Genomic DNA, 22,852 nt, shown 5'->3' with positions numbered 1-22,852 from the left:
TAACTAAATTTCTTCTTGGCTTGTAAAAACTGGGGATTGCACAGCCTAAAGAGATATCATTGTAGGCGGTATGCATGCTGGGGGAGAGGTGAAGCAAAGATGATAATTTACCTCAAATAGTTACAACAGTTGGAAAAAAAAATCTTTGCTTGCAACTAGGTAACTCCTAAGTATTTTCAAAGGACCCAGCCAGCCAATCACCACTCACATAACACTTTCCAATTCTTCCCTGCCAAAATTCCTCCTCACTTGGTACCTTTTAAATTCTCATTTATGTCCATATTCCTCCATGTCTGGACAGTTGCCATATAAAGCAGGGGGAGTTGGGGAAGAAAGGGGCAATAGGCTGCAGGAATCCGTAGCTGCACCTGCCCATGTTTTTAAACAGAAGAAAAAATAATGAAGTGTCCCTTTGTATTACAGGCATGCAGGATCCTTTTTTTTCTATTTGTGTGGCATGAAAGAAAGCTGGTGATCAACACTCCATCCCATCACAGAGGCTTCAGGCAGCACCCACTGCAGCCAAAGGCCCTCTTTCTCTGCTCCGTCTTTTCAAGGTTTTAATGTCATATGGCTGTCAGGAGCATGCAATGAAATCAGAAGCTAAAGAGTCCTGAAAGGACACACCCTTCTCAGGAAAGGAGTTCCCAAAGATGATATTTCACTCATTTGGCCACCTCTGCTTTTAGGATGTGGACTGTCTCCCACAAAACAAGGAGGAAATGTGGGTTTCAAAACTCAACAACAAATAGGGTTGACATTGTCAGTGTGAAGGAACGTCAGGGTGAAGCAATGTGTTCCCAACCGCAATGTGTTCCCAACCACAGTGTGTTCATGTGCACACTGACTCTGTCCAGTTCCAGCTCTTTAAGTCTTCTCTATGTTTCATTTTCAACGAGCATCCTCAATGCCTGTTACCTATAAACTGCCACATCACTGAAAATCTCAGAGGGAAAAAGCAAGATTGTGATTGTAATCATTCACTCCTATGTTATCTGACCATCACAATCTCATATTTTTAGTGAAAAGAATTCACCAAGGTTTCAGGGACTTTATAAAGCTTTACAAGTAGGAAAGTGAGGCTGTACATGTTCAAATCTTCGGTCTTTCTGTAAGACAAAATGAACTGTGGTCCCAGCTCTACCACAGGCTTGTGCAGGAACCTTGAGCAAGTGTGTGCCTGCCTCCCTCAGTCTCAGTTTTCTCCTGTAGAAATGCATAGTCAGACTGAATTGTCTCTAAGGGTTCCTTCCAGCTCTGAAATTCTATAACCTAAAGTTATTATATGGATGATATATTTCAATACTTAGAAGAAATTAGAAATATCAAGGGGAAAAAAAACCTCTTCTTTGAACATTTCTAAGACTTGGAACTCTAATTTCATAATAATCTTAAAGGCTTAAAATCCTGCCAATGTTTCCAAGTTTATGTCTTTGTCGACCAAAGATGGAAGAACTAGAAGTGTCTGAGAAAATCCCAGTTCACAATTTTCTGCCCAGGGGAGTTTTATTTTGCTTAATCTTTTTTACTGGTGTTAATTTTGAGGAGAATTGGGTCCAATTGTTTCTGAGTCATTTTGAAACTCAACAAAATCAATTTAGTTCCAGTTATTTGTTGTCTAATCCCAAACTTGAAAAGCTCATTTCTCTTTCAACTAGGCATTCCCTTGCCATGATTAGATACTAAAATGTACAAGATCAAAATCTGGTTTTAGACATGGAGCCCACTGAGTCCAAAAGATTCTGAATTTGCCCAAACTTTCTTTCTCTTGACTCAGACTACTTGGCAGGCTTATATTGGGAGCATGACTGTCCTTATAGCCAAACTATGAAGTCCACTTTTAGAACATTTGACCCAGCCTGCCCTTTCTTCTCCACAGATGTTCTTATCCTGGGCCTTCAGAAGTACATGGGTTTTTCTCATAACGTCTCCAGGCCAACCTACCATCACTTTCTGGCTTCCTTGAAACTTGATGAGGGTGGCATCACATGGCAGTTGTGTTCATTCTAAATTCCTACAGAGGGAAATTGTTAGCCAACCTTTCCCAGAGCGAGGATACTCTGTCTGGTTCCCGTGGGCTCTCCAGTGCCAAGGTAAAGACCAGGCACACAGGAGGTGTCCAAAACATATTGGTATAATGAATACGGCCAGGCGCGGTGACTCACACCTGTAGTCCTAGCAATTTGGGAGGCCGAGGCAGGTGGATCAGCTGAGGTCAGGAGTTCAAGACCAGCCTGACCAATATGGTGAAACCCCGTCTTTACTAAAAACACAAAAATTAGCCAGGCATGGTGGCAGGCGCCTGTAATCCCAGCTACTCCAGAGGCTGATGCAGGAGAATTGCTTGAACCCGGGAAGTGGAGGTTGCAGTGAGTCAAGATTGCATCACTGCACTCCAGCCTGGGCAACAGAGCAAGACTCCATCTCAAAAAGAAAAAAAAGAGAGAGCGAGAGAGAGAGAATGAATACACTCTACCATGAGATGATACACACTGGAATGAAAGAAGAAGACTTACGAAAAGAATAAAATCACGACCTCAATCCTTTAAGATTGAGCATTAGGAATTACTCCAGAAACAATTATTTCCTGGAAAACTAAGTGATCGATGTTCTATAGTTTTTCTGATTGGTAAAATTTGAATGGGAATTGAAGATTTCAAGCATGATAAGCAGCTCTGACTAGTTTAACCAATAAACATCAATAGCTACAGGATACTATAGAACTTCTTATTTTATCAACAGTTAGTTATGTCTATGACTGAATTAATCACTCTGATTTGTGAAAAACAGTCACTTTGACTACTTATCTTCATTGAATTGAATTTTGCTAATTGTTTTAGTGACTGCCAACAGAAATGAAAACACTTTTTTGCAACATTTCTCTTTTTTCTCAGTCAATAGTTTCTGCCTTTAGTTGGCACTCAGTTATTCAGCAGATAAACCAGAGCCTTGTGCCTTGTGTGCCAGACCCTGTTCTAGGCCCTGGAGAAACAGCAGAGAACAATATGGACCCAGTCCCTGCCCTCATAGAACATACACTTGATCACAAAGAGATGAATAATAAATAAACAGTTACATAAGATAATTTTGAAAAGTAAGAGCTCAAAGAAAGTAAGGTAAAAGGAAGCTGGTGCAGGTGAGCAGGCCACTGTGGGTCAGATGGCCAGGGAAGGCCCCCTTGAGGAAGGAACATTTGAGCTGAGACTTGAGAGATGACCAGGCAGCCCACACAGAGATCTAGGGAAATGGCATTCCAGATGGAAGGAACGGCAAAGGCCAAACCTACGGCAGAAAGAAATTTCAAGTATTTGAGGGATTGAAAAATAAGGGCAATGTGGGAGACAGAGATGGTGCAAGAAGAGTTTGAGAGCAAGCACAGCAGGACCCTGCAGGGTCTTACGGGCAATAATGGAGCATGCACTGCAGGTGTGAAGCTGGCAGTGCCTAACACAATTTCTGAAAGACCACTCTGGCTGTCATGGAGGGTGGATTGCAGGTGGGCGTGTGTAGCAGCTGCTCAGGTGTGACATGAGAGGTCACAAATCCAGGTGATGGCAGTGGGGACAAAGCAAACAGTAAGAAATACCTCTGATAGGGAAAGGCAACAGGATTTGCTGACTGATTGACTACAGGGGGAAGAGTCAGAGTGATGCCTCATTGAAATTAATGAGATCTACTAATTAGGATAGCATTTTACCATAAACAAATTATTAAGCACTTTTCCTGCCAGTATCACTGTCCTGCCTTCAGGAATAAGGCTTAAAGATCATTAAAAAGGAGCCTGACAGGAGTCAGGGGACCTCTAATAATTTCTAACCATGGGGAATGGAACTGCAGAAGTCAAGCTGTAATAATATGTCACATTTACAAAGCACATTGCTGTTTACAAAGTACTTTCATATCTGTGGTCTCCTTCACACTTTTATTTTTCTTCTATTTATATAACATTTCCAAAGAATGGAGTGGTTTAGTAGGCTGATGTATTCACATAACAAAAACTGCATTCTGATGAAGAGTTTGTGACCACTCCTCTGCCTGTTATAATTTAGGAAGATTTTTTTCTCCTAAAATCTTGCCTAATGACCAGAACTCATCTTCTAACAGAAATAATTTTCAGTAATTTAAAAGACACATTTTCATTATCTTTTTGTTTCAGTGCTGCCCAGAAATTACCCTGACCAGACATAAAAATAAGATTCAACTGGATTTTTAAGAATTTCAGCATTATGAAAGCTTTGAAATGATTATGCTTTTCTTCGAATGAAAAGGAAAGTCAGATTGTTATGCATGAATTAATTAGGGCCATAACCTCCCAGGCCTGCACACAGATCAAAGCAGGTTTCTGCCCCAAAGCAGGCTGAGGGTGGGAGCTGTATCCAAACAAGGGCTGTGATCTTTCCAAGTATATAGCCATGACCCTGTCTCAGCCAGAGAGAGCACTTGCCACAGGGCTCTGGAGTCTTGGACAAAGGTACTGGTGGATGCTGCTCCTTCAGAAAGGGAGCCAAGCAATATACCCAACCCATGTATGGTGACCCGTGGGGAAAGGTAGCATGGCTGCAGGGAAGTGGAGCCCATGAGAATATACCTCCTGGACACCCCTTCCCTTGAGAAATCTCAGCATAAAGGGGAAAGATCAGGGACTTTGGAGTCCAACTACTTGTCTTTGAGTGCTGGGTCCATGATGAGAATTCAGCCTCCTCTATGAGAGGGAGATAATCCACTCATTACAGGGTTAACAAGAGGCCCAACATGTAATGCTCTTTGTAAAATAGATGTGCAAATGATTGTTGTGAACATGACTAAACTTATCAAAGGTTATCTTTATTACATTTTATTATACATGAAAAATAAGCTGAAATTTATTGATAATTGTTCTCGCTGATCACTCTGCAAGTCAATTTCGTGACTAAGGTATGGTCCTGCGTGTGTGTGTGTGTGTGTGTATATATATATATATATAATTCCGATATATATATATATATCATTCCTATATATATATATATCATTCCTATATATATATATTCAAAATGATACCATTTGAGTGTTTACTAGATTAGATAAAGTTTTTAAAAAATGTGTGTGGATGTAAACACAGTAGAAAAGCCAGATCCAGGCTATTTCATAATTATATCTGTTTCTGACTAATCGTCATCACTTTCTATTGAAAAACGTTTAATACTTCACAGCACTTCAGGACAAGACTTTGCTTTCAACATGAAGGTGTTGCTGTCATTCCTTATTTTTTCCTTGCTCTGTGATTACAAGTGCTGATCACAGCTCAGATCTTTGTAAAAAAAATAAACCTGCTATCATAGCTTGCATGTAATTAGTTCTAAATGTGTGGCTTATTTACAATAGCAAACTCTACATTAGGCACCACACACACTTAAAATGCCAGATATTGCCACATTTTTATGACAGCCATTAACTGAGCCAACAGCAGCAAAATTTAATGTGACAGTTATATTAACATACATCTCTGCTGATAAAGAAGCATGTCTTGTCATTTGCATTGCATGATGCAATGCTGAGCTGTATACTCCGACAAAATGATATTCTTCTGCTTGATCTAGAAAGCCTTGAGGAAACATGGAGTTTCTGAATCCTCTACCTTGTTGGCAAGTGAAGGAGAAACATTTTCATTCAGATGCCGATTGAACATCACCTACCTATGGTAAGCATATCTCTCATTTGACACATGTCTCTGGACCTCTGACTAAATGTAATTATAGGACATTGCCTTTGGAGCACTGTAGTTTGAAGAACAGAAATACCCTTTTATCCCATGACTTGTTTCAAAAGGTGGTTCCAGGGCCAGTGTGATGGTTTGGTGGGAGTAAACACACTTACATTTAATATTTAAGATATATTCCCCATCATCCTGGATATACTAAAGATCAGCCACATTGTTCCTTCAGCCATCCTGCTTTTAATTCCATAAGTAGGAACTTGGTACCCAACTTTAAATGTCCAACTGCTAAAGATGTCCCTACAATTGGATTCCAAATGTCTTTGTTTTATTCTCTAGTATTCAGGAAAACTATTTTTCCAGAAGCATTATATTACAAAGCCATAATTATCGGGGATTATTTTCATTTAAACATATGCTGTGTAACTCTGACAATGGCATGTTAATATAGGTACCCTTTTTAGTGCCATGTCCTGATGGTTTCCAATCTATAGTGAACATTTTCTGGTATAACTGCCAGTGTTAGACATCAAGGTGGTACACCTGAGGTGCATAAATTGACTCTACTTAAAGATATTGATAATTTATGTGAAATGACCAATTTTTAAGCTGAGGAAACATGTCATGAATCAAGACTAGATGAACAGTATCTCTCTCCACATTGCATGTACCATCTTCCCCTGATCCCAGCAACATTTCTTTTATATTAGTTTACAGTAGAAGCTGCAAACTCAGAGGCCTACAGGGATCAGACAATAACACAGATGACTGAAGTGGGCCAGATATAAAGTAATAAGAAGTGGTGGGGACTGTGGAGAAGAAAAGTGAATGAGCAATCTAAAATGAGCAGCTCTACAGTTAAAACAGATGGCTGCCATGAAGGAGGGCAAGCCCAGAGCTGTAGATCCTCTCACTGTTTGAGAGGAAGGAAGTCCAGAGTTTTATGAGAAACAGCCCCAATTTTAAATATTGGCAACCAATTTATCTTTTTTATTTCCTGGGCTGGCTAAACAGAACCTATCTACGGGCACAGTTGGGTTCATTGGCCAACAGTTTGCAAGTGTAGCACATGATATTTAAAAAACACACAACCACCTGGTGTCCGGAGGAGCCTGGATCAAGGCCTGAAAGTCCCAGCCAACTAAGCCACTGCCTTCTGCAGACTTTTGTTGCTACCTTACCTACTGCTAATAATTCCCAGTTCTGGTACTAGAAATCATTCTACATTTAGAATTATTCTCAAGAAGTTGGAATTTAGATCCATGGATCAAAGATCTTTAACCATGTTGTGCAGAAACAGCTAACATGGAAAGTCTTTTTTTTTATTATTGTACTTTAAGTTTTAGGGTACATGTGCACATGTACAGGTTTGTTACATATGTATCCATGTGCCATGTTGGTGTGCTGCACCCATTAACTCGTCATTTAGCATTAGGTGTATCTCCTAATGCTATCCCTCCCCCCTCCCCCCTCCCCCCACCCCACAACAGTCCCTGGAGTGTGATGTTCCCCTTCCTGTGTCCATGTGTTCTCATTGTTCAGTTCCTACCTATGAGTGAGAACATGCAGTGTTTGGTTTTTTGTCCTTGTGATAGTTTACTGAGAATGATGATTTCCAGTTTCATCCATGTCCCTACAAAGGACATGAACTCATCATTTTTATGGCTGCATAGTATTCCATAACATGGAAAGTCTTACCCAGAGCAATAAGACAAAGAAAAAGAAAAGGCATCCAAATTGGAAAAGAAGAAGTGAAACTTTCGTTCTTCACCAATAATATAATCATATACCTAGAAAATCTTGAAGACTCATCCAAAAAGCTCCTAGATTTGATGAATGAATTCAGCTAAGTCTCAGAATACAAATCAATGTATACAAATCAGTAGCACTGCTATACACCCAAATGACAAAGCTGGGAATCAAATCAAGAACTCAATCCCCTTTACAACAGCTGCAAAAATAAAATAAAATACTTAGGAATATACTTAACCAAGGAGGTGAAAGACCTCTACAAGGAAAACTACAAAACACTGCTGAAAGAAATCATAGATGACACAAACAAATGGAAACACATCCCCTGCTCCTGGATGGGTAGAATCAATGTCATAAGTCCTGCCAAAAGCAATCTAAAGATTCAATGCAATTCCCATCAAAATACCATCATAATTCTTCACAGAACTAGAAAAAACAACCCTAAAATTCATATGGAACCAACAAAGAGCCCGAATAGCCAAAGCAATACCAAGCAAAAAGAACAAATCTGGAGGTGTTATACTATCTGACTTCAAACTATACTACAAGGCTATAGTTACCAAAACAGAATGGTACTGGTGTAAAAATAGGCATGTAGATCAATGGGACAGAATAGAGGATTCAGAAATAAAGCCAAATACTTAGAACCAACTGATCTTTGAACAAAGCGTACAAAAACACAAACTGGGGAAAGGACATACTATTCAATAAATGATGCTAAGAAAACCAGCAAGCCACATGTAGAAGAATGAAACTGGATCCCAATCTCTCACCTTATACAAAAATCAACTCAAAATGGATCAATCACTTAAACCTAAGACCTGAAACCATAAAAATCCTGGAAGACAACATCAGAAAAAATTATTCTGGACATTGGCTTAAGCAAAGAATTCATAGCTAAGACCCCAAAGGCAAATGCAACAAAACCAAAAATAAATAGATGAGACCTAGTTAAAGTAAAAGGCATCTGCACAGCAGAAGAAATAATCAGCAGAGGAAACAGGCAACCCACAGAATGGGAGAAAATATTTGCAAACTGTGCATCAGACAAAGGTCTAGTATCCAGAAACTACAAGGAACTCAAACAAATCAGCAAGAAAAAAGCAAATAGTCCCATCAAAACATGGGCAAAGGACATGAATAGACATTTCTCAAAAGAAGATACCCAAACAACCGACAAACATATGAAAAAATGCGCAACATCACTAATCATCAGGGAAATGCAAATTAAAACCACAATGAGATATCACCTTACTCCTGTAAGAATGGCCCTAATTCAAAAGTCAAGAAACAACAGATGGATGTGGTGAAAAGGGAACACTTTTACATTGCTGGTGGGAATGTAAATTAGTACAACCATTATGGAAAACAGTATGGAGATTCCTTAGAGAACTAAAAGTAGAACTACCATTTTATCCAGAAATCCCACTACTGGGTATCTATCCAAGGAAAATAAGTCATGATGTGGAAAAGACACATGGAAGAAAAAGATATGGAACCAACTTAAGTGTCCATCAACCAATGTGTGGATTTGCAAACTGTGGTATATATACACCATGGAATACTACTCAGCTATAAAAAGGAATGGAATAGTGTCTTTTGCAGCGACTCAGATAGAACTGGAGGCTGTTATTCTATGTGAAGTAACTCAGGAATGGAAAACCAAATATCATATGTTCTCACTTACAAGTGGGAGCTAAGCTATGAGCACGCAAAGGCATAAGAATGATATAATGGACTTTGAGGACCCTGGGGGTAAGTTTGGGAGGGGGTTGAGGTATAAAAGACTACATACTGGGTACAGTGTACACTGCTCAGGTGACAGGTGCACTGAAATCTCAGAACTCACTGCTAAAGAACTTATCCATGTAACCAAAAACCACCTGTGCCTCCCAAAACTATTGAAATTTTAAGAAAAAGAAACAGGTAACATGTACTGGACACTATTCTAAATGTCTTATGGGCACTAAAAAATATGGTAGCAACAATCACTGTTAATAGCCCTTACTGGCACCAGGCACTACATGCTTTGTGCATATTAATTCATTTAATCCTCAGAACAACCCAATGAGGCAGGTTATATAATTATCATTCCCCACTTCCTTTGTAATAAAGAAATTGAGGCACAAAGAAGTAAAGAGTCTCTCCAGGATGATGCAGTTAAATAGGGGTGAAGCCTCAATTGAAACCCAGTCAGTCTCGTTCCAGGGATCATGTTCTCACCACTGTGCCATCCTACCACTTACCATTGGGTACTTTATGACCAAAACAAAACACCCACAGCTGAGACCCATGGAACTACAACATTCAAGTTCTAAATAATTTAAAAAGTACATAGATGCATGAAAACATCAATAAACATTAGGAAAAGCAGGATATAATTCACTATCAACTGATGTGAATTAGCATTGGTGGCTCTCTATGTGCAAGTGATTCACCTGTGTTAATATCTCATTTAATCTTCACCAAAATATTATACAGTATATTCTCTTCCCATTCCGCACCTGGGAAAATGGAGGATCTCCAGTGGAGGTGTGTCTGATTAAAGAAGTGCAGTAAGGGAAACCACAAAAAAGACTCCAGAGATTATTTTGACTGGAAACATACCACTCTATTTAGAATGAGCAATCTTTTCTAATCATGTCAGTATTTGGCTTTGAAGCTATTAATTCCCCTAAGAGAAAGATTGGGCTGGAAACAAAGAAGAGTATATGTATATTAGTATCATTGTGGCAGGTAGAGTGGGGAGATGTCCAAGATACACTTGACCCCCACCTCTTCTGAAAGGCAGGTATGTACAGAACGAAGAACACAGTCCCTCTAGCTCCAGGAAAAGGATAAAATTCAAAGACAGCACACCCCCCAAAAAGAAAGATGCTTTTGGATGAGTGACTTCTTAAGGTTCAAATGAAAGAATATTTCCACTTTCCCTGGTCTAAGAATATGTTCCTGTCCAGCAGTTTAGACTTCTGGGACATCTTGTCTCATGCTTCCCTCCTCTATCCAAGTTCTCCTAATCCAGCTCCAACCCTGCACACTTAAAATACTCATCCTCTCTGGTGTTTACACATTTCAAATATTTGTAGTCCATTAAAAAGTTATCGAGCACATGGTAAAATAGGTGTCCACATTTGGAAAGCATAAATCTAAGGCACTGGGGATTACAGGCTCTCTTTATACATGTTTCTTAAAGATGAGAAAAGTTTCCTTTGATATTAAACAGAACTCTAACCCTAACAAGCTGTGCATTCTTTTTAGGGTATCCCTCCCAAAGAGAGTTACCAGCCCTCAAGGGACTTCTGGATTGAATGCTATGCCTTCTCATCTCTCCCATTTTAAGTTACACACGATCGCACTATGTAGCTTCTCTCTGTTGACAGACAGTGACAGGGACTTCTCACAGTCCCAAAGGGAATATGTATCTTCCCTGTCCTCTCCCATAGTCTCTCACATTTGCCTTCCACAGGACCATATGCAAACATACTTCAATGTATAAGCAAGGCAAACCTTGACAGAGTACAAAATACCCAGGTAGCCTATGGGAAGTAAGGTCCTGCCATCCCCTAACCCCCTAGCCAGGCCCCAGCATTCCCTTTGGGAACCTGGAAGGTAAATATAGGTGGCTGAGAAGCCATTTACCTTCAGAGCTCCAGCAATTAAACCTTCTATTCCCAAGATGGGGCCCCTCCTCCAAAGTAACTCAATGTGGTCCTCCCCCTCATTTTTTCCCCAGTGACGCATTTTCCCAGGAAAGGAGCTGACTCATTCCTACAAAGATAGGCATGGCTGGCTGGCCTTTCTTCTTGATATATTTGCCTTAACAGAAGATAATGACCCTGATTTGAAGGAAACATCTAGTTGTGAACTGAATGAAGAAGGTTTCGTAGAGAATCATAGGATAGATGTAGACGTACTTCTTGGGAATTCATGAAATCAGTTTCAAACAAAACGAAATGGTTTTTCCTTCCATTCCATGTAAAAATAACTTCCTCACTAAAGGGAGGGGTAGAATACCTCACTCACTTCTCTCTTCCAAATCCTTACTCTTCAACATGCCCATCTCTGTTCCTACTCCTAGGTTGCTGAGCATTGGTCAGGGAAGATATATATATATAAAATACAACCTCAAACAGTGATGCCAAAAAGGGCAAGGCTTAATACCACCAAGCCTGCCCCACCCCCTCCACTCTGCACAGAGGCTATGGTGAACCTCTACCTTACTGGCTTTCAGTTGATGCACTCCCCTTCTTCTCCACAAAGAAATAGAGAAGCCCTCATACCTGGGTGCCTCCATTTCCTTCTACCCATGCCCAAATACTCCCATTCCTACCATCGCTATCACTCCACCATCTCCATCATAAGCAGTATCACTAGCATTGCTCCAAAATTCCACCAGAAACAGTGACACTGTCCCTAGCAACACGTCCTGCCTATCCCACAGGTTGACACCTGTCTCTTCTTCTCCTACGCACTCAGACACCTACAACAAGTGTCTCTCCTTATCCTCAATTTTTTTATTTTTTTATTTTTATTATTATTATTTTTTTTGAGACGGAGTCTCGCTCTGTCGCCCAGGCTAGAGTGCACAGGCCGGAGTGCAGTGGCGCGATCTCAGCTCACTGCAAGCTCCGCCTCCCAGGTTCACGCCATTCTTCTGCCTCAGCCTCCAGAGTAGCTGGGACTACCGGCGCCTGCCACCATGCCCGGCGTTAATTTTTTGTATTTTTAGTAGAGACAGGGTTTCACCGTATTAGCCAGGTTGGTCTCGATCTCCTGACCTGGTAATCTGCCTGCCTTGGCCTCCCAAAGTGCTGGGATTACAGGCGTGAGCCACCGCGCCCAGCCCCTTATCCTCAATTTTTAAAACGTGCTCATCTCTGGCTCCTTCTCTTCAGCTTTACAACATTTATTATACAAACGCTTTGCCAAACAAGCAAACAAACTCACATCCACTGCCTTATGGTGGACTCTGACTCTCTGTTGTTTTGTCTTTACGGTGCCTCCTAGTTCATCTCTCTGCCTTTAGCCTTGGCCCCAGTGATCCAGGCTCTACACTGCTAGTGCAAGAATCTCATGAAGACAGCAAAGCTGATGATGCCCAGACTCTGAGGAAAATCTTCCAATGCCATCTGCATGAGTTTACTATTGCTGCTTTAACAAATTACCACAAATTTGGTGGCATAAAACAATTTTTTTATCCTACACTTCTATAGGTTAAAAGGATAGCATTAGGAGATATAACTAATGCTAAATGACGAGTTAATGGGTGCAGCACACCAACATGGCACATGTATACATATATAACAAACCTGCACATTGTGCACATGTACCCTAAAACTTAAAGTATAATAATAATAAAATAAAATAAAATAAAAAAAGTTTGACATGGATCTTACTGGGCTAGAATCAAAACGTCAGCAGGGCTGCACTCCTTTTATGGAGTCTCTAGAGAAGAATCCATCTCCTAACGCCTTGCCCAGCTTCTACATGATATCTGCATTCTTTGAGTCATAGCCTCTTCCTTCCCTTTAGCAAAAGCAGGTTGAGTTCTCACTCTGCCTCATTCTGACTTCTACATAGAAGTTTTTTTTTTTACTTGTTTTGTTCATAGCTATATCCCCAGCACCTAGTAGAAAGTTTTTACTACATGTTTGTTGAATAAATGAAAAAAAATCAAAACCTTAAAAACGATGTACTAAGAGTACTTAATAAATGCAGTTGTTCCACATTCCCATCAGACCTGTAGTGTGAAGACAAAATTAGTACAACCCTTGGCCAGTTCACACATTTTTCAAGCCTTGGTAAATGAAGAAGAATATAAGCTCTGTGGGCAGATAGGCAGATTCAAATTGGTCAGTAACCCCTTCTTAGCATGACTTCCGGCAAGTTATTTATCCCATCAGCTTTGGTTTCATCCTGAGGCCAATAATATTAATTACAGGGTTATTTCAAGAAGTGAATACAATGATCTAGGTGAGTAATCTAGCAATGAGTTAGTGTTAGAAATTATTACTGAGAAAAAACAGAGCAATACACTTTTTAAGGACACAAAGTAAATGAGCTCTCAACTCCACACAACAATGGCAACCACTTGAAAACAAAGACTGGCATCTTCCTCCCTTCTCATCCTAGGAAGCTCACATCTCATGACCTAGGGAAGTAAGGTAGGTTAATAGCAAAACTAGCCTTCCTCACCTCACCCAAGTGAGGTCTGCTAACGAAAAGATGTTAAACTCATATTTTAAAAAGTCAAGCTTCCTTTCTAAAACTATGTCTAGTTGTAATTAGAAAGAACTTAAAGAACATGTTCTATCAAAGACTCTGGATTTCATTGCAAAGCACTGGAGGTAACGGGGTTATGAAAGTTATGTGGACGCATTGTTACACTACTATTACTCTCTGGAATTAGTTTCCTACCATGTAGAAAAATGGGAGTGCGAACATGAGTGAATCTCCCCTTCTGTTGATTGCTTCAGCTGAACCTGGAGCTGGGCAGCCTGCTTCGCTGGCTCCATAAGTCCCATTTTGTGGTTTCAGCCTGTCAAGGAGGTCACTCACTGATGACTCAGACACGCTGGCCTGAAGGTATTTATGTGATCTCCGGAGTCGGCAGAAAGCCTGCCCTCAGAACAAGGCAAATATATCCCTGCTCTTGATGGCTTCAAGCTCTGCAATGGGGGGCTGACCTGACAGCTGCTTGTCCTGAGGGAGAAATAAAGGAAACTGGTGAAACACATGCTATTTCCATGAATTCCCACTCATCTGCTGTTAGAAAATTCAGCTGAGACCCTGACAATAAAGGTTAGACTTGTAGTGTCACAATAGAAAGGAAGGGAACTTTAACTTGCCTTCAGCATACCAAAACAGGCTGCACTTCACAAGATCTGTAACTCACTGAACCATCTAAGATGCACCACAGAAAAACTATCAATGGACATTTGTCTGAATTCATATTTATGGCATTTGTTTGACATGTGGTTTTCATTTAGATGGCAATCCAGATACTGCTTTGCATAAAGTTCTGGCTTTTTGAGCTGTCCATATCAATTGTCTTTTACCAAAGATCGAATTTTCAGATGTTTACAGATGCACCAGAAGAATATTTTCAAATCATTCAAAAGAGTGGCATCCAACAAAAAAATCTGAACTGAATGCTAATGAAAATTCTTGTGTTCCATGTAGAAAAGTGCTCTAAAATGGGAAAAATATTCAACCCAAATTTACTGCAAAAGAATAATTTTTCTGTCTTTGAAAATGAGTTACAGTATTGCCGTCCTCTCCTCATTCCTAATTTAGGCAAAAGGCCCATATCAAATGCATTAAATCAGAGTTTAATCATTTTTATAACTAAGTGTAGTTTTTTTAAGAAAAGCTGTAAAAAATTCCCAATGCAATGATACAAGCATCTCTGAGTCAACTGTTATTTCAGGGATTTATGATAATTTCTCATCTTGAGGAGAAATGAAGCTAATTGAAACAAACTCTATGCTTTATATTAATGCCATTTGAATACAGTGTGCATTGCCAGTTACAAAGTGACATGGAAAATGAGGCCGCTCTCAACAACACCATCGTTTCTCAGTTTTATGTATTTTTTAATTTCCTCTATGGAAAATCTGTTCTTCATAAAAGAACTGCTAGAGAAAAATGTGGAAAAAGTTGATTCATTCCATATTTACATTCTTTCTGGTACCTGGAAATGAACCAAATGCAAAAGTATGCCAAAAAGAAGTTAGTTGAGTCATTTAGAAAACTCATCTTCCCCCAGGCAAAAGGACAAACTGCCTTGAGAAAGCCCTGCTTTGATAATATAAAACACCTTTCAGCCTAATGAGATCTGTCCTTATAACCTTTTACCCAGGCCTCAAGGAGGCCAGCCTCAAGAAATTGTTAATTTTCTTTATCACACGATCTACCTGCAAACTTCCCACCAACCTAAGAGAGTCAGCACTACCCAAATTCAAAAATTCCTCCTCTGATATTTGAATAGATGGGGGCACTTAACACAAATACATCCAATAGCAAAGAAGCACCAAATTACATACACCACAAAGTTGCCTTCAGTCCTCCTGGCCTGATCTGCTAATGCTATTTGCCACTTCACTTTGAAGACCTGGGCAAAATAAAAGCAAGGTGTCGCTCTTACGAGGAGAGGGCAGCTGATTCATCCCTCACAGGGCTGCCAGATGCATTTCCCATTCAGCTTGTCATTAACAGCTTCATTTCATTTCATCTGCGATAAAAAACAATTTAGAAGCATGGAAATGACATTACAGTTAGGTTGTCCTGAAACATCACAGCAGTGAGAAAGCTATTACACAATTGAATCTTTCTTTATGAAAATCCATGGTTTTGCCTGAGTTCACAGAGCCATGGAAATCATGGCTTTTGACTTGTACAGGTGACAAAATTTCTCCCAGAACAAAGCAGCCCTTCATAACTCTCACATAGAGGCAAAGTGACCCCTCACCTAAACAAAGGGAGAAATCTGGGCCTCCAGAAGGTGGACAAGCCGTGAAAATTTGACTGCCTTTTAGGAACGCCATTCAAGAGGCCTCTCCCCTGCCCACCATCATAGGACCTCAGAAGTTGGTCTGGTGTGTTGGTGTTGGGTGAGAGTCGGGGATGGTCACCTCATTTACCACTACTTGGTAGCAAACTCCTGCTTCTTGCTCTCACCAAGCCAATTTCCTTTTTCCTGCTTTTCTTCATTCAATTCTCTCTTCTATGTCCACCCCAGCAGCAATATAGAGCAGAAAGACAACTGGATCTAAATTCATAAAGCCTAGATTTCTGAATCCAAGTTGAGTCACTGTGTAATCTGTTAGACTAGATGGTTCTTGCAGCTTCCTCCAATTCCAAAGAATCCACAACTCCATTAATTTACTCAGTGATATATTCACTTGCATCTGCATCCTATATGTGCCAGACACACAGTACTAACTTCTTTAATGTCCACTTCAGATTTTAGCTCCCTCACCTGAGAAATCTTAGTCAAATCTCTCATCCAAAGTCCAGATTGATATATGCCACCACCCATTAGATTTTTTTTTATCACACTGCTATCCCACAGAATCCTCCAACTCAATGTACCAAAAGTGAGCTTACCAACCCAAACCTGCTCCTCCTGTTTTCTCCTCCTTAGGGGAGAGAAAGATCTCATTCTCCAAGCCAGAAACCCAGGGATCATCCTTGACTCTTCTCTTTCCCTCACTTTCTACACTTTGACACCAAGTCTTGCTGATTCCTCTTCATGAATAGCTCCCACCTCCATTTTCTACTCTTCAGTCCTGCTTACCTGATTCAGGCTCACAATTCTCTTTCTGCATCATAGCAACAGCTACAGGGGTCTTGGCCTTCCCTCCAGGTCCATCCCAATCATTCAACACACTACATCCAGAATAACCTTTCTAATTATGTTGCTCCCTTTGCTAGTCTTCCAATGACTCCCCACTTCTTACAGGACCAAGTCCAATATTCTGAGCATTGCAAATAAGACCATTTGGACTTGCCCTCTACCTTCAGCATCACTTGCCCTCTATACCAGCTCTGTGAATAGCCAAAGTAAAAGCTTCTACAAGTTGCCCAAATGTGTCACACTTTCTTACTTCTGAGAGTTTGCATATGATGCCTTCCCCTTCCTGGAAGGCACTTTCCCCAAGTCCTTAACTCAACTTCTCCATGTTATTCAACACTCATCGTAGACACCATCTTCTCTGGAAAGCCTCTGGTGCCTTATTTGATGTGTTCCCTTAAAATTCTGGTAAGCTCCCTTGATCTCATTCATCACACTGAATAATTGCTTATTTACTTTTCATTTCTTACACCGAATTCTAAGATTCCTGAAGACAGGGACTAAGTTTTATTCTTTTCATAAGTCATCAGCATAGCACCTAGCATATAGAGGTTCTCGATAAATGAGTCTGATAATCCAAGCAAATTTCATCAAAGGCTTTTTTTTTACTTGTGTTTTGCTCATATTATAACTTTTCAGGAAATTCCATGGCTATGATCTTCAAAATGATGTAGAGAATCTGTATACTAACACAAACGTCTAGAACACAAAATACTAGAAGCTAACTATGAAAATATCACTTCTTTAGACAGGCAAAAAAGGATCATGTTCAATTGTAATAATCATTCACATGGAAGTTTACAAAGTACTTTCTCATATGATATCTCATATTAATATTCTCACACCCATACCCAGCAGCCCTTGCAATTTAAATGTATTACATGAAAAATATTATAACCACAGAAATGACTTTTTTAGAAAATTAATGAAGTCTTATGACACTGCAAATTCTTTTTTAAAAGAGGCAGAATATGAAAAATTTAAAAAGAACCCACCATCTTAACAAATCTGCTGTGTTTAATTTTTCTATTTCCCTTTCCTACTTTTATCTGTTTATAAACACAATTTTTATATAGTTGAAGTCACACAATAGATACAATTTTTTACGCTGTTCTTTTTATGTTTTCACATTCTACTTAGTAATTATCATTTTAAGTAATTATAATTATCAAGAACTGAATAATATTCTACCACAACTTATGGGTGCCAGTGACAACTCACAGGCCTTTACCTTTAACCGTCTCTCCTCATACTCTCAACTGTGTACTGGGCTGTTCTACCTGGATTCCTTATAGAAGACTCACACTCAAGATGTATTATGACTAAGTCCATTGTTATCCCATTAACTTCTCCTTAAACCTGATCATGCTCCTATGATCCTGATTACAAGTAATATGGCACCACCACCCTGCAAGTTTTCTTAACCTCTCTTTCCCATTCCCTTACTTTTAAATCCAAGTCAACAATTCTCATCAACATTACCTTTTAAAATATTTTGAATCTCTTTCCTTGTTTTAACCTCTCTGATATTACCTTTGTTCCTCAATTCTAACTTGAGTATTGGCATAGCTTCCTGTTATTCCCCACTTCATTCACTTTCCTCCAGACCACCAAGGTCATCTTTCTAAAATGGATATTGATCATCTCACTCCACTACTTGAATTCGTCCAGTGGCTCACCAAAGCTATGGATAGACGCCAAATACCTTAACGTACCATGCAAGGGCCTCAGCAATCTGGCCCTTTCTTACCACTCTGGTTTTGCATCCTGGGTACCAGTGATCCGCATCCTAGTCATACAAAAAGGATAAGATCTGGGCCAGGAGCCTGGGACAGAAGCTGGTGTCACTTCCTTGCAGGCCGCCCCCAGAAGGGAATCCAGTGAAAGCCGAGACTGTTTTGGGGAAAGGCTGGATCAAAATCCTGGCAGACATCCATGCTAGCTGTTGTTTCCAAGACCAGGCAGGAGAAAGGTGCTTGTCTGAAGGCAAAGGAACCAAATTCAGGGAACCCACATAGAAGTGAAGGCAGTTTTAGGACATAAAAGGAACAGCAGAGACCAAAGCAATTCTCTGAATTGAAAAGCAAGCAACTGACACACTTTCACTCAAAAGCTGCAGGCTGAGAGCTTCCCAGGCTGAGTTTAGGACTATAGTTTGGAACTACAATTGGCTCTGAGGCACCACTTAAAGTGCCCCAAGGTGTCAAGCTGTCTCCAACCTACATATAAATGTGCTGTTCCTTCTGCCAGAGGGCTCACTGACCTTTTATCTGCCTGACAAAGCCACTCTTAAAGCATCACCTTCTGTAGGAAGTCATCCATGAATCAAAAGGCAATGTTAAGTCTAGGTGACATTCTGGGATCAGCAGAATGTGAAGTGTGTTTGCATTTGGTAGGGAGCATCCAGTTCATCTTTGAACCACAGAAAATCATTAGAAATGCATACATATATGGAGGAAGCCCTTTTTCATGCCACTTACAAATGGAATTCGCTTTCCCCACTGTGATTTTTGATGTGGTATGTAGACAAATGCTAAAAGAAACTTTAAAAGGCTAGATCAAGATCAGATGACATGCCTAACTGACAGTTCCTGTATATGATCCAAAAGCCATTGATAAACCAATAAACCCTACAAAGTGTCTAAAATTATTTTTAAACTTTTTCAATTTAGTTATACCGAATATGGTCCTGGTTAGTGATAAAATTAGTAAGCCTATAGCCTACCTGCTCATCCTATGGAGACAGATGGAGAGACTCAGACCTGCAGCTTGTTGAAAAGAAAGTTAATTTAGAACTTTGAGGAGACACCCAAAAGCCAATTGGATGAATTTGGTTATCACAAGTTATTGCTTTTTGTAAATTAGATTGACTTTTCTTTGTGTCCATTCTACTTTAACTATATCTGAAGAGTTAAGCCAGGTGAGCCACCACTCAGAAAAGGATCTAAATAGTTTTGCAGCTAAAGAACTCCCTTTAGTAAGGGCTTTCTTCAACCTAAGAGAAATTAACAAAAAGGCTACAATGAGTATGGTTACCTAGATTTAAATGCACACATTTTGGCTAGCAGTAAATCAGGGAAAACTATTTGTCTCATTATCAAGGGGATTTGGCTTACAGAATCCCTCTCTGGGAAACCATACTAGGAATACCCTGATATTTGACCCAGGCTTACCAATAGTACCACTTGGGGACAATATTATTAAAGAGTAGAGAAAGGGGTCTTGATTATTTTTTACAGTATTTAAACTGTCCTCATAGAGACAGGCAGGAAAGTACTAGTTATTTTGATACCAGTAGCCCCTTGATTAGAATTATTATTGAAGTTTCCCCTTAGAATAACCCATGGGTTACTATTTAACAGCCTGAAAATGCAGTTATAAGTTAATTTGATCAAATGTTTTCATCTGTGTCTCCAGAGACTAGTCTTGCAGTGAACCAAGAGCCTAGTTCAGATCTCCTGTAGATGAATATTTAGGTGAGCTTTTCCTCTGAAATTCAAATTTCTAAATATTGATACACCTCAGAGGAGGTTCTAAAGTTCTCAAGGTTGGAACCAGGCATAACCAGCCTACACTTTCTACCATGAGTTACACTTGTGACCAAATAAAAGTTACTGTGAACAGCCAAACTAATGAATTCCAACATATTTAATTTGAAGGAACTCATTCTTGAAAATTTAGCTTCCCTATAAATGAGTCATTTTAAAGGATTGTCAGAAGACTATCAGGTCAGGACATTGAGCTTCATTCACTATCCAGCTATATTCCATGCTCCAATGTTGAGACACTGTGAGTTCTGCTCTAGAGAGCCCTGGAAATCAGGGGAAATGCAGGCTGGCCTCATGAGGTCTGGCCTTGTATGTTTCTTGTGCCTGCTAATTTTGCTAACCCCATTGTAGTTGCATAAGCCCAGAATGCTAAGCTGAGGTATAGCACTGCCAACCTCATAAACCCTTTGGACCCTTTCCTCTGGAAAGAGGAGAAATTTGAGTGGGAGCCAGCCACAATGCTGACATTCTGTAACAGATGAAAATGGACTGCAGGTGTGTCAGCAACCCTGGGAACCAAAATATTACCACACAGGGGATTTGTAGATGAGGAGCTTGGACTAGATAACAAAGACATATCAAATACTTACATCTATTATACTTTTGCAACAGACAGTTTAAGATAAAACAGTTTATTTAGATCCACAATCACATTCTAGACGTGACTATTTACCTGAAGCAAGAGTATCAATTGCCAGCAGAGCACTGAGAGGCAACCAGCATCTTGTCTCTTCCAGTATGTTAAAAATAACCAATACATATAAAAGAATTCAGTGATATTCTATGACCATATCTGTGCCAGTTACCTCTAAGAGCCTACCAAGAATTTATAATCTATTTGGGAAGAGAGCAGCCACACATGAAGCATCAGGGAACTATTAGATTCTTACCTGTACCAGAGTAAACGTTCAGCACTTTCCAAACAAGGTGTATTTATTTTCTATGGTAACAAATTACCACAAATTTGGCAGCTTAAAGAAACAGAAACTTATTCTCTCCCAGTTCTGGAGGCCAGAAATCCAAAATCAAGGCCACACTCCTTACTAAGAATCCAGGGGAGAATTGCATCTTTGCCTCCTCCAGTTTCTGGTGGCTGTAGTCCTTCCTTGATTTGTGATGACATCATTCCAATCTCTGCCTCCACGGTCACTTGCCTCCTCCTCTTCTGTGTGTCAAATCTCCCTCTCATTTCTCTTATAAGGATGCTTGTGATGGCATTTAGGGCCCACCCAGATCATCCAAGAAAATCTCCTTATCTCAAAATCTTTAATTGTATCTGCAAAGATGTTTTTTTCAAATAAAGTAATATTCACAGGTTCTAGAGATGAGGATTAGACAAATCTTTGGGGTGCCATTTTTCAACCTACCACAGAAGTGGAAGTTCACTGTAGGACTGAGTAGTCAGTTTCCTTCTCATCCTGAGATGATGGATTTTATGCAGCACCTTTAAAAATAGCTAACATTTCAACTGGCAGGCACCAAAAGTTGAGCGAGCATTCAAAGTAGAGGGAAGAGCAGGTGCAAAGACCATCATGCATTTTCAGCAAATGAGGTATCAGGCCATATGTGGTGCCCATGGGGAGTGATTATCACTGCTCACCAATCCCTAATGGAAGGCATGTAGTAATGAGCGGGGTTAATCAGCCTGGACAGGTAGGGTGAAGCCAGATTATGAAAGCACTTGAAATACAAGTAAAGCAGTCCAAACTTGATTTAACAGACAACAGGGAATTACTATGGATTCTTAAATAGGGAAGTACCATGATGGCTAATTTTCTGGGGCCCCAAAACAATCACTACATCTTCCCAGCATGTACTCTATCCTATCTCATTAGCAAAATCTCAGCCACAGTATTTATTTTCCTAAATTATCTTTTTTGGGGGAAACATTAACAAGAATTCAGTATAATCCACATAATGAAAAGATTTTGCTACTGGATTTAGTTATTCTATTAGAAAAATAAAAAATTAAACATAAGCTATATTTGTATATATATATACACATCTGTGTGTATATATACATATATATATATATACATATATTTCCATTACTTTGCTTGAAGGAAAACTTCTGTTTATGAGCAATTATTTATACATCTGGCTTATAATAAAATCATATTATGCAAAAGAACAGAATCAACTCAAAGATGAAATTTTGATTACAACAATATGGGGGCTTTACAATATTCCATTAGGGAGAAAGGAAATGCTAGTCAGCAACCCAACCAGGAAAAACTATTTTGGTCCATAAATTATGCAGCTTTGTGTTTATTCAATTAAGTTAATCCTAAATGAATCCTTCTGTGAAAACGCTATGTAAACACTGCAACATACAACAGGCAAGCAGTGCTGGGGGATGCCTGGGCAGAGGATTGCCGATTGGATGGGGGATGCCTGCGCAGAGGATTGCCGATTGAATGGGAGGATGCCTGCGCAGAGGATTGCCGATTGGATGGGGGGGATGCCTGCGCAGAGGATTGCCGATTGGATGGGGGGGATGCCTGC

This window comes from Hylobates moloch, unplaced genomic scaffold, assembly GCF_009828535.3.
Source record: "Hylobates moloch isolate HMO894 unplaced genomic scaffold, HMol_V3 SCAFFOLD_35, whole genome shotgun sequence".
Lineage (NCBI taxonomy): Eukaryota > Metazoa > Chordata > Mammalia > Primates > Hylobatidae > Hylobates > Hylobates moloch.
Note: the sequence above shows the minus strand (reverse complement) of the source record.